The 10467-nt window shown below is 42.0% G+C and overlaps 1 long non-coding RNA gene across 1 annotated transcript; it reads left to right on the forward strand.

Moving 5' to 3' along the window:
• Positions 1–5012: 5012 nt before the first annotated feature.
• LOC129501416 (uncharacterized) lies at positions 5013–7030 on the forward strand. Its single transcript, XR_008662732.1, has 2 exons — positions 5013–5087; positions 6376–7030. It is a non-coding gene; the product is annotated as an uncharacterized LOC129501416 (long non-coding RNA).
• Positions 7031–10467: the final 3437 nt, after the last annotated feature.

The raw sequence follows: 10467 nt of genomic DNA on the forward strand, positions 1-10467 counted from the left end.
AGAGTTCACATCTGGGTTGATAGTAAGTCAGAAAAAGAGCCCTATCTATGACGGTGCAAGGTTATTAAATGACTAAACCACTGATCAGAGGAAAAAGAATCAGAGCCAGAGAGACTGTGTGAGGAAAGTCTACTGCCTCCAGGCATGGGAAGAACTCTGGGATTTCCCAGATCCTCAAAGGATGTTAATTCCATAACACCCAGGTCACTTGGTGTGGTATGAACCCTACTAGTATGTGGTTGAGGCATGTGTGTGTGCGTGCGCGCACGTGTGTGTGTACATGTGTGTGTCTATATGTACTTCTACTTAGAGATATTACCGAGACTATGAGAGAGACCACATATGTGACTATGTGTATGTGGGTGTGGGTGTGCACAAATACACATCTGTATATCTTACATGTTTCTTTTAGCCTCTAGTATCCCCTGGTGTCCAGCCTTCCCTGAATCGTTCTGCCTCTTGCCTATCATATTTCCTCTTTGTTCTGCTCCTCCTTGGCTTTCAATTCCTCATTGATTGCTATTTGTTGGATTCTAGGCCTCTCCATCAAGAGTATTTACCCCAGATCATTAAGGATGTTTCTTCTTGGGGTCCCTGTGTCCACGATGGGCTCCAGTCTCTACTGACTGATGGTGGAAGCCTTTTGCGGTAGTATCCTTACTACATCTCCAGTTTAGGCTTTGCTACCTCTTTTTAGCAAAGTTCCTTTTAAGCTAAAATGGCCTATTTTCTCTATTTGAATTTATTCTCCCTGTTAACCCTCCATGCTTTGTTCCATGATCTATGTACTTCTAAAACCGTGCTGTTTAAATGTAACTTGCTGTGGTATCCTGTGAGAGTCTTCTCTCAAATACACTTATAACAAACTCTCCTTGAAAATGAGTGGAAAATATCAGAGAGGGAGACAGAACATGAGAGACCCCTATCTCTGGGAAATGAACAAGGGGTGGTGGAAGGGGAGGTGGGTGGGGGATGGGGTAACTGGGTGACAGGCTCTGAGGAGGGCACTTGATGGGATGAGCACTGGGTGTTATGCTATATGTTGGCAAATCGAACTCCAATAAAAAATTATACAAAAAATTATATTATTAATTATATTATATTAAATTAATTAAAATTATATATTATATTATATATAAATGTAATTATATATATAATATATATAAAATTATATAAATTAATTAAAATTATATAAAATTAATTATAAATTTAATTATATTAAATTAATTAAATATAATTAATTATATTATATAAAAAAATTATACAAAAAAATACCCAAACAAACTCTCTTGGATCCCAGCTTGGGTCTTATATTTCTATATTCCTCATCAGCTCTAATACAGCACTATGCATTCCATGGATACTGAGTTCAAAAAATCCATTCATTAATGCTAGCACTAACTTTACTTTGGTTGTGACTTAAGGCGTTATCATTAGTATTCTCACTATGAGATATTCACATTACTGTGTCCTAGCCTTATCACCTTGCAGAAATCTGCCAGCAAATTATCTGGGTGTGGGTCATATCATTTCAAAGAGTGTATTTAATGTGAGTGTGATTAAGATATTAATTGCTGGTTCACATACGGAGTTCTGATTCAGGAACCCACCTCATCCAATCCAAGCATGATGAGACTTGTAAGCTATTCTGTCAGTGTCCTGACCCCACAAAGATCAGCACCCAAAACATCAGGCTGACTTGGGCTTGGGTGAAAAGATAACAGCATGATGTAACCTGGAGGACTGGCACTAGATCTCAAGGGATTTATATAAACAATGGGTACTAGCAAAGGATGAATTTTCTGACACAGTGTATTTCTTATGTTGTCAGGCTCTCATAATCTCAGGAGATAAGAAGGAAGAATGTTGAGACCTGGTAAGAATTAATTCAGCCTCAGTGTCCTTGAGCCAGCCACCATAAGTCTCTATAGTACAAACAATAAGTCAGTATTCCAAAATTACTAAAATACGCTCCTAACTGTTCCTTTATAATAGGTAAACTATTTTAAGCATGGCAAAAAATATTGACAAATTTCATCACATAGGAAAAAATTCTGTATGACAGAACACATCATCTTTTAAAAAGATGGAAACATTGATCAAATAAGGAAAAAATAAAATCTATAGGTCAGTAAAGGAATTAAAATTCATAATAAACTGTAAGTTCTTACAATTTTATAGAAAATAAAACTATCTACAAAGCAGTGAGCAAAGCATAGGAACAAATAGCTTAGAAAGAAATATAAGTGACTACTAGATTTTGAAACATATTGTTTTATGTTTGTGCATACAAATAACCAAAGAACTACATATAAAACAAGGATGACTTTCCTGTAATGAGTTATGTTAGATTTATTCCTTTATACTGAACTGGAAAAGACTTAGGACGGATAACAAAGTTCACTATTGCTGATCAGAAATAGGTCTTGGTGTTTTTGGAAATATAAATTGCCATAACCATCTGGATGGAAATTTGATGATTCATTTTCAACACATAATTGTTGTGTATATAAATTAAAATTTTAAATAAGCCTACTTTAAAATGAGCATAATTGCTTTAATATAGCAATTGAGCTTCTAAGGATGTAACCCAAGGAGAAAGAAAAGATTTGATAAAGAAAATCATGTAAGGGACTCCTGGGTGGCTCAGCGGTTGAGCCTCTGCCTTCGGCTCAGGTCGTGATCCCGGGGTCCTGGGATTGAGTCCCACATCAGGCAGGCTCCCTGCGAGGAGCCTGCTTTCCCCTCTGCCTGTGTCTCTGCCTCTCTCTCTCTCTCTCTCTCTCTCTCTCTCTCTGTCTTTCATGAATAACTAAATTCATGAAATTCCCTTTAAAAAAAAAAAGGAAAGAAAATCACGTGAATAAGAATGATTACCACAAGAAATAAGAAATAAAAATAATACTAAGAGTTAGAAAATTTCCAAGATATAAGATCAGAATACAGAATAAATTAGATTTATATTAATAGAAATAAAAGATCCAAAATTACAATTTTAGAAGTTGCTATTTAAAACAGCAAAAATTATAGTATCTAAAATATTAATGTAAACTATTTTTGATAAAATAAGGAGACTTTACTGAAAGGCATTGCAGAAAATCAAAATAGAGATATATCATATTCTTGAATGGCTCAAAAGGAAAATCATGAAAAATATCTGACAATCCTTCACATATAAATGCATATATTTAGCAATATTTCTATCAAAATTCTAAAGATGTTTTCTTTTCCTTTATTTTCATTTGTGACAAGTGACAAGCTGCCTCTAAATTTTATATGAAAGAGCAAAGGTCTGGTAATCACCAAGATAATCTTAAAGAGGGGAACAAAGTACTGGAACCTATGTGATATCACAATAGATTACACACCTATAGTAATTAAGGCAGCAGGATATTCTCACTGGGACAAACAAATTGGCAGTGAAAAGAATGATCAGGCCAACTACAGAGCTGTACAAATGTGGAAACTCAGTTATGATTGAGGAGGTATTTCAAATTAGTGGGGAAAATAAAATATTTGATTATCATAGACAACTGATTTTTCATTTGGAAAAAAATGTTTAAAAATATAAAATGTACAAAAATTCCATGCTTAGTTAAAAAACTTTAATTTTAAAAAGAAAATGAGTTTTTACAGCTTTTTTTTAAATTTTTTTTTTTTTATTTATGATAGTCACAGAGAGAGAGAGAGGCAGACACACAGGCAGAGGGAGAAGCAGGCTCCATGCACTGGGAGCCCGACGTGGGACTCGATTCCGGGTCTCCAGGATCACGCCCTGGGCCAAAGGCAGGCGCCAAACCGCTGCGCCACCCAGGGATCTCCAGTTTTTACAGCTTTTTAAGGAAAACAAAATTCTGAACAGATTTCTGGGCTTACGGATGGTTGAGACTTAGAGCCATGAAAAGTGCAAATAGCATTGTAAATGTTGCAGAGATAGAGCTATATTAAAAAGAGAAATATCTGCTCATCAAATGACACCATTAAAAAGCAAACAAGAGGAAAGATGTTCACAATTCATTTAATAATAGTGCCTTAGAAGCCAGAATATTACAGATTCTAACAAAAAGAGACAAATGGAAAAATTTTTAAGAGAACAGATATGATTCACAGAAAAGGAAACCAAAATGATCAACAAACATTAAAAGATGCTCATGATCATTACTAAGCAGAAAACGCATATTAAAGGTACAAGTGTACATCAATTTATATACGTCAAATGGTAATAATTTAAGTTCAGCAACGATGTACAGAAGAGTGATTCTTATAAACCGTAAGTAGAAACAGAAATCGAAAAGAGCAAATTTGAGGGATGGACATGATTGAAAATTCAACAGTTCCACTTATAGATGCTTAACTTGGAGAGTCTCTCCAACACATACCCATGCAGACATGCACACAAATCCCCATAGCTGCCATATTTATACAGCAAATAGTACAAACAACTTGAATGTCCGTCCAAAAGAGACAGGGTATCAAAATAACACTGTACTCGTAAGATGGATACTATAAGGTTGTAAAAATGAATAAAATGACAGCTACACAGATCAACATGAATAATCCACAAAAAGAATTTTTAAAGAAGAGAGCAAGTTGCAGGTGAATACCTCAAATATGATGCCATTTCTATAAAGTTGAAACCACGCACATTATAATATGTAATGTGTCAGGATTACCAGGACAGAATAAAACACGAAGGAATATAGTAAGAACTTGGCTTGAACCCAGTTGTATGTAACCATTAAATTAACATTTGGGAGGAAAGAAAGGAAGTTGGGGTCAGGGGTATGGGTTCCAAGAATGAGAGGCTAGAGTCCTGAGTGGCAGATGGTGGTAGGAATTCACTCTCAAACCCCATTTCTAAACAGCCCTAGTACTACCCTGGGCCCTGTGGAAAGAGGCAGGAAGGAGATGCCAGTCGCTACCTGTCACAGGACCAAGTAGGTGGCAGAGGGTTGTCCCCTCATGCCCAGGTCCTATCTCACGGGCGAGGACAGAGCTCAAGGCCAGGATAAAAGGGCCTCAGAGAAGAACCCTTCCATGCATTCGTCTCCTGAGGTGTTGACAGATCCAGTACTGCCTGTGCAGTGGTAAGTGTCCTCTGGGATGGAGAGCAGTTCCTTCCACAAAGGGAGCTCAAACCAGAGCAGGGGGTGGGGCAGGGCCTTTGCAGTGTTTGTGTGTGTGTGTGTGTGTGTGTGTGTGTGTGTGTGTGTGGTGGGTGAGAATATGAAGTTGGGTTCATGTCACCAAGAAGTCTCAGGAACACTGAGGGAGGGGCAGGGAGCAAGGAAGCCTGGGAATATGAGCAGGAGGAACCATATGAGAGTGACAGTACTCTGGAGAAACCAGCTGATCTGTAGTTGTTGGTCTCTGGTGGAAGGATTTGCAACATTGACCACTGTACCAACCTACACTGTTGTCAGAAGAGGAGAAGTCAGAGCTACTGATTTATTTTAAATACTTAGACTAAAGGACTGCAGAGTTGAATAGGAACAATTCAAATCTTGATGATGAGTGTTAGTTTAAGGTGAGTGTCTGCAAGATGCCAGAGCACCATACCCACTTAGGGGCCTGGTGCAAGTCCCAGCTTACACTAAATTATCTTTTCCTCAGCTCTTTCAGCCAGTCAATCTCCAATGTCCTTTGCAGCTATGAACATCTATGTCCCTACAGGACAAGGTTATCTAGAAAGTTCTCCAGAGGGAATGACTGGTTTCCCTAAGAAATAATTTCATTTCTAAACTGCTACCTAGATAAATTATTTCGGGATTTTTATATAGATTAACTGTTCCAAGTGTTCTGCTGTAGAAAATTTCCTCTAGATGTTTGATTTTGAGAATGTTTTCATAACATTTTTTGGCGGAAGTTCTCCACTTATATAACAGATGAAACAACTCATAACATACGACTCAAAGAGATGATATGAGAACATTTGAGGAACTATTAGAAATAATGACTAGGAGGTAAAAATACCTGATTTCCTTTCTTTGAGAGAATATTTACATTCTGATCTGGTTTCCAGACTGGCCAGTTTGAGAGTTCTGGTTGACAAGATAGAAAAAATTACCACCTTCACTTACCAGATAATTAATCATGATCGATTTTTTTTCATACTGGTTTTGCCTCCATCTCCTTCTTTTGAAAGACAGAAGAACCCTGCCTACCTTAAAATAGAAATTGTGAGATGCAAAGGACATAGTGGGAGAGAATATGCCTAAGTATTAGAAATAGTGAAACTTCCAGGGTGGAATTATCAAGGCCTCCATTTAAACAGTTCATCCAATAAAGGCACTAGAAATGATACTGAGAGCAGGAAGGGGTGGGGCAGGGGGGCTCTGTGTCCTGGGTCTGACTCCCTGTGTGACTCTCCCTCAGGTCCTGACCCTGCCCACTGAGATGTCCTGCCAGCAGAACCAGCAGCAGTGCCAGCCCCCTCCCAAGTGCCCCGCCCCCCAGTGCCCCCCCAAGTGTCCCCCAAAGTGCCCCCCAGTCTCTTCTTGCTGTAGTGTCAGCTCTGGGGGCTGCTGTGGCTCCAGCTCCGGGGTGGCGGCTGCTGTGGCTCCAGCTCCGGGGGTGGCGGCTGCTGCCTGAGCCACCACAGGCGACACAGGTCCCACCGCCACAGACACCAGAGCTCAGGCTGCTGCAGCCAGCCCTCAGGGGGCTCGGGCTGCTGTGGAGGGGGCAGCAGTCAGTCGTCTGGGGGCTGCTGCTGAAGCGGACTCTGAGCCAAGAAGAACATACTTGGGGATAGCCAGTGGCCAAACCCTTCCTCCTGCCCCTGCTCCAGCTCGGCCTGCTGGGTCAGCTCAAGTGGCTGCGGGGTCTGAGCGCAGCCTTGAGCTCTGGCCCAGAGGATCCCTGTGCCCTGGTGTCCAGGAGCCAAAACCCCTCTCCTAAAAACCCATTTCCTCATCTCCCCCATATGTGTGGCTACCCTGGGAACCCAAAGCGCAGAGCCTGCACCCTTCTGTAGCGTACCTTGTTGTCAACCCAGCCCGATGTGCAACAATAAAACTAGAAATCTTCATTCCCTCTTGCCTCGATTGTTGTTTTCTATTCATTCCTACTTTATCTTTCTCATACTGGCCTCAACTTCTGCTTTCCCCGAGGCTGCGGTGTCTACAGAACTTACTCAGATTTGCCCCTTGGCACCACTAATGTCTTTAAGAGCAAAACCAGTCTTTATTGGTTCAGAATCCAGTTCAGGAACCAACCTTGCGTTAGTTGCCAGAATTTGTTAGTCCCCTCCCATCTGTGACAGTCCAGGCTTTTTACCTTTTATGGTTTGAAGATTTTGAAACAGTTTTGGTTTTGGTGGAATGCCTGTCAATTTGGGTCTGTTTGATGTTTCTTCCTGACGAGGTTCTGCCGTACATTTTTGCAAGGAGTGTCCTCCTGAGGGCTGATACCATGCCTCATGTGATATCCAGTTGTTGCATCCCTGGGTCCCTGAAAATTGGAATAGAGACATTTGGGTAAATCCTGATAAAGCCGAGACATTGAATTTCTAAATTCAATTCCATCAGGTTGTTGTTGTTTTGTTTTGCTTTGTTTTGTTGGTTTTCTTTATTTTTTGCCAGTAGAAGTACCTTTTCATATCATCTGAGGAAGTTAACCACACATCTCCTGAGGAAGCTGAAAGGCCTCCTGGAAGTGGCTGCCTTCCAGAGCACTGTTGGTTCTCTTCAGGTCCCATCTCACCATCTCTCTTTGCTTCTGGAAGCGACCTCATCTCAAGGCCCCCTAGGCCCCCAAAGGTGAAGTACACCTTTTGTTGATAGGGGTGACCTATCAGCAGGTATGCTACACTCCAAAAGAGCTACATGAGTTTTTCCAATTTATACAGATATAAACCCAGGGAATATGTGTGTCCTGGATATTAAGGGTATGAGATAATTGTGGAAGGGACATAAAGTTGGATCGAGCCAGATTTATTCACATAGGTCTGCCAAGCAGATGTCCTAGACTCAATGCTATGTAGTGTGGTGGCGGTGGTGATGGAGGGGGTTGACAGGGCTCTAACAGTGTGTTTGGTTGGTTGGCTGAATCATGGACCAGAAGGTGGCTGACACTAAATGAAGATGAAACGCCAGGACTTCCTTGGCATATTACAGAGGAAGGGGCCCAAAGGTTTACTGGAATGTTACAGCGGAGTTATCAGTTGGGATCTGCTTGTCTTCTCTGGAAGGGTCGATAGGACACATCCCTCCTGACTATGAGAAATAAATTTGTGAGGAGACCATAGCACCCTTGAGGAGCTAGCTGATAGTTCTTCTCTGTAGGTTAGAAATTACAGTGGAATCCGATGGCACTGAATTGGGAAACCTAAATGCAATAGGGAAAATTGGACACCATTGGCAGCACTTAGGACCAAAGGCAAAGTGGGTGTGGTTACTATCCTGGAGAGCAGGGTCAAAGCAGCAATCAGAACATTCTGGCTCACAGAGCTGTGGCTCTGGCCAGTTCATCATGGTGGTTTGGAAGTGAAATTGATGGGAAAGGTATTAATTTCTTACTGGATAGGTAACAGAGGAAAATCTCTAAGTGAACGAAACTCTGAGCCGTAAAAAGAGAATAATTCTCCTTCAATCACTTCCCAACTTTGAGCTAGTTTATAGACACGGAACACCTTGAATGAAGGGGAGGACGGGTCCTCTGGAGGAAGAACCCTTGTACTCTGCCAAAGACTTAAGCTACTAATTTTCCCCCCGGCTTTCCCCAAAGGGACCTATGGCCCTTTTTTCCAGGGTAATTGTGCACTGGGGAAAGAGAAAATAATCAGACTTTGGGGCTAACTGGACACTGGCTGTGGACTGACACTAATTCCAGGAGGCTCAAGACATCACTTTGCTCCACTCTGGTCCCTATTTGGTAGGACGGGAGCTTATGGAGGTCAGGTGATCGATGGGGTTTTAGCTCAGTTTCATCTCACAGTGGGCCTAGTGGGTCCTGAGCCCACCTCGTGGTTATTTCCCTGGTTCTAGAATGTGTGATAGGAACAGACAAACACAGCAACTGTCAGAATCCCTACACTGATTCTCTGATCAGTGGAGTGAGGGCTATTGGGATGGGGAGGTCAACTAGGAGCCATTAGAACCATTAGAACTGTCTCTACCCAGGAAAATGACAAATCAAAAGCAACACCACATCGCTGAAGGGACTGCAGAGATTAGCGATACTATAAATTCAATCTCAAGGATGCAGGGGTGCTGATTCCCACCACATTCCCATTTAACTCACCTATTTGGTTTGTGCAGAAAACAGATGGATCTTAGAGAATGAGGGTCGGTTAGTTATTGCAAGAAGGGAGCAGAGTGGGAAGGCCCAGAGGAAAATTAATTCAGTCTGAAATGCTTCTTATATGATCTCAGCAGTGCCCCCGTCCGGCTGCCTGAGAGATGAGAGACAGACTGCTTGGGTGAAAAGGTAATGTCAGAAGGCCTTCGGTAGTCAAACATGTTTACTGAATGGTCCCAAAGCCATTGATAGCTAATATCCAAGGCCAAAGTGTCAGTCCAAGTGATATGCTTGCAACCACGTGGTTGACTCACCACTAAGTCCAAGCAGCTGGATGGTTAGGGCGCTGCCATCCCTGGAGGCAGAGGCAGGAACCAGATGACCTCCTTACCCCATCATTCTAGGAATCAGGAGCTGAGCTCCCACATGAGCCAAGGCATGGATATCCTGGCCACCCCACCCCCTCCCCCATAAGTCAGCCCACTGGAACAACTTGAACAAATGTCATGGCCAGGTGGGACAGTGGCTGACTTCTGAAGAGGGGTGTGGCCATCACATGTCACTAGGCCTATCTTGGAGCATGATCTCTCTCTCATGAGGGTGACCGGAATCATCAGGAATGGCTGTTTACACACTTCCAAGTCAGTGCTAATGCTAGTGAAAGGCTTTTAAAGGTCTATTAACCACGCATACATGCGCAAGCGTGTGCTAGTTGCTGAAAAGGAATGAGAAATATGAGGCAGAGTTGTGTTGTAAAAGGATTTATTAAGAACTCCTTTGTAAGACCATGTTACATAAAGGATACTGAGCAAATGAGACTTAAACTGCATCGTCCCAGAAAGGAAAATATCATGGAGTAGAGCCTAGGAATGGGGTAGGGAGAGACATGTTTACAGTATAGCCAATGTGCCAGTTCTTGGGAAGCCAACAGAAACTGGAATAGTGGTACAGAGTCATGCTGCACAGAGCCTTGACAGTCCCTAAAAAATGCTGGCCTTGATCCTGAACACAGTGGAGCCCTGGATGAGGCTGTCTTAAGGTCACGGGCAATTTTTCCTGGAGTGGGGGATGGTAGAGAGAAGTCGTGTTCTCCCCAGTGCATTAAGGAGAAACCATGACAGATGAGTGGCAGTGGAGCACCAGGGAAGGCCACGCACTCTGAGATATCTGATGGTTAGAGTAACAGACAAGGTGGATTCTCTCTCTCTCTCTTTCTCTCTCTCTCTC

This window comes from Nyctereutes procyonoides, unplaced genomic scaffold (assembly GCF_905146905.1).
Source record: "Nyctereutes procyonoides isolate TBG_1078 unplaced genomic scaffold, NYPRO_anot_genome, whole genome shotgun sequence".
NCBI lineage: Eukaryota > Metazoa > Chordata > Mammalia > Carnivora > Canidae > Nyctereutes > Nyctereutes procyonoides.